The sequence below is a fragment of the Pelecanus crispus genome, chromosome 3, assembly GCF_030463565.1.
Source record: "Pelecanus crispus isolate bPelCri1 chromosome 3, bPelCri1.pri, whole genome shotgun sequence".
NCBI classification, from domain to species: domain Eukaryota; kingdom Metazoa; phylum Chordata; class Aves; order Pelecaniformes; family Pelecanidae; genus Pelecanus; species Pelecanus crispus.
The window spans coordinates 12,771,293-12,774,325 of NC_134645.1; the positions used below are offsets into that span (position 1 = coordinate 12,771,293).

The following is a 3,033-nucleotide window of genomic DNA, read 5'->3' on the forward strand; positions in this document are numbered from 1 at the left end:
TGTATAAAACCCAGGGGAGCAGCTGAGCCCCTCGACCACCACACCAAGGGGTGCTGCCCGACGAGGTACAACTTTGTGCCAAACTTTGAATCTAAAGCCCCTACCGATGTTTCCTCCTCTCTACAGTCAATTGTCTATGCTCTTCCTTTGAACTATTCCTTAAAAAAAAAAAATTCCACATATCCCCAAGATTTCTTCTGTGCTAGGTAGCGTACGATGATGATGGCAGGGAGGGGGCTGCTTTTTTTTTCCCCTCTCCATGCCGTTTTTTATTGTCCCTTCATTCCAATGGGAGACTTGTGGATGTGGGGGATGGCACCTCCACCGGCGATGGTGGCTTTGATCAGGGAATCCAACTCTTCATTGCTGCGGATTGCCAGCTGCAAGTGACGAGGAGCGATCCGCTTGACTTTGAGATCCTCTGACGTGTTGCCTGCCAGCTCCAGCACTTGGGCGGTGAGGTCCTCAAGGATGGCAGCGCTGTAGACGGCAGCGGTGGCACCCACTTGCCCGTAGGCTGGCGGTGCGAGTGTTCAAGTGTCTGTGGATCCTGCCCACAGGGAAGTGCAGCCCAGCTCTCTGTGAGCGCGACACTGCCTTTGCCTTGGCCTTCCCACTGTGCTTTCCTGCTTTGCCACCAGCCATGGTGCCACCGCCACGTCCCGAGCTCCGGTCCCGAGTCCACGCGGGAGCCGCCACAGGAGCCGCCAGACAATAAGCGTCTGGAGCGAGCACGAGGCTGCTGGCTGTGTGGCGAGGTCGGTGACTCCAGTTAGCAAGCAGCTAAACTGGTGTTTTTTGCAGTACTGCTGCCTACAGAAATTGTCCTCCTGCTCCCAGGCAGCGCGTCCCTCCCCTGTGCTGGTGTCTTTCTGGTGCCAGCACAGCTGCCCAGCGAACGTGACCAGGGAAATCAAGGAGAATCAGAGCTAGCGCTCTTTTGTGTGTGCTGGCTGAATTGGCGTGAAGCTCAATCAGTTTCCCTGGCTGGTCCACTGCGCAAATGTACAAGTGCTTTGCACTGGCTCAAGGGTAGCCGGAGATGTGCATGGGAACAAACGGCCAGAGAAAGGTGGGGTACTTCTTTAGGCAGCACTAACCTACAGCATCTGTGAAACTACAGTGTTAATTGAGTGACACGGAGACTCGTTCCCCCCTCGGGTATGACATGTGTGCTCCAGAAGGCGTGCTAGCGCTTTCCATTTGTTGTCCAGAGAGTCAGTTTGATTTAGAGGTAAACCCCATATTCCGCAGGCAGCTTCCAGCACATGGTTCGTGCCTGTCTCATGCAGTGCTCTTCTCAACCGTACAAGTGCGCTGCAGCATTTCATGGGTCTTGAGCGTATGCGGGGACCGTAAGCACAAATGTACATTGTTGGGAGTGTTGAAACGTGTTACGATGATAAGTATAGGCGTGGGTACACTTTGAATATTAATGTTGTTTTAAAGTCTTAATGTGTCGGAACCTGATAGTGACTCAAGCCCTTTGGAACATTACGTACAATAGTACTGTGCTTTAACTTAGTGTTTATTTAATTGCTTTGTCGTAAATTCCCTTTCCAGTCACAAGTTCAGTAAAGCCTGTTAGGAGCGTTAAACGCGTGTGAGAGTTTTATTGTGGCAAAGCTGTAAAAAATACCCCATCTCAGCTGAGCCACCCGCTCTGCCGCACCCACGCTGCATTTGCAGGTGCAAGTGACCTAATCTTCAACCCGATGCAATCTTCCAGAAGCTTGTAACGTCTCGTTTCTGCACTGCCGGGGGAGCGTCCGTCTTCCTGGCATGTAAGAGAAGTCCGGAAGGGCTTGCTTAACCCGGCCGAGAGTCGTGCAGTCTCGGTGTGCCCACGGAGATGCCACTGTGCCCACCAAACCACGCTTTCCCCGTGTCCAAACCTTGAGATCTGTGCATAGATCAGAGGAGGGCAACACCAGCCAACAGATGAAAGAGTGGGGTTTGTCTGGCTCCACCCGACCTTTCAACACCACCTCTGGCCATTTAAACCTCACTGGCCTCCTCTTTTCCCCTCCAGCAAAGCAAGTGCACTGTTTCCCTGTGCAACCTAGAGCAGAAGAGGTCTAGTGAAGCCAGACGATGCCCTGCACTGCTCTGCAGCTTCTGGGAAGAAGGGAGTTCTTAGCAAGCCACAAGGGAGGAGGATTAATTGGCCAGCGTGCGGGGAGCATTGGCAACGCTCAAGAGGGTGATAGGCACCGATGCTTACAGGGGCGACTCAGAGACCTTTGGCATCCCTGTGATGCCCGGGTTCTGAATTGCTTGTGTTTGCAACAGAGATTCAGGAGGGTTCGTTAAGCGTTACAATTAAGGAAGAGAACTGACAAGCTGACGTAACAGAGTCCCCAGGAGTCCACAAAGACGGCCGTGACAGCATCTTGCTCCTTGGAACACCTTACAGAAAATGCCTTATTCCTACTTGGGAGTCTGTCTGTTCAAGGCCAAGAGAGCAATATTTTATACACAGTGTTACCAACTGTAATACAGTTTTGGATTTCTCTTGAAATACTTGGACACAGACACATCCCTTCTGAAACAAGTCCAATCGGACACTTTTTAGTGGGGCCAGGGAGGAATTTGATGAAAATTAAGCACTTAGAATCATAGAATCGTTTAGGTTGGGAAAGACCTTTAAGATCATCCAGTCCAACCATTAACTTACACTACCAAGTCCACACTAAACCAATCAAGGGTACACTAGACTAAACCATGTCCCGAAGTGCCACATTTACCCGTTTTTTGAACGCTTCCAGTGATGGTGACTCCACCACCTCTCTGGGCAGCCTGTTCCAATGCTTGACTACCCTCTCCGTGAATAAATTTCTCCTAATATCCAACCTAAACCTCCCCTGGCGCAGCTTGAGCCCATTTCCTCTCGTCCTATCGCTAACTACGTGGGAGAAGAGACCAACACCCACCTCACTACAACCTCCTTTCAGGTAGCTGTAGAGAGCGATAAGGTCTCCCCTCAGCCTCCTCTTCTCTAGGCTAAACAATCCCAGTTCCCTCAGCCGCTCC

General features: G+C 51.4%; 1 pseudogene; it reads right to left on the reverse strand.

The window, feature by feature from the left end:
- Positions 1-269: 269 nt before the first annotated feature.
- LOC142593230 (histone H2A.V pseudogene) lies at positions 270-645 on the reverse strand (annotated as a pseudogene).
- Positions 646-3,033: the final 2,388 nt, after the last annotated feature.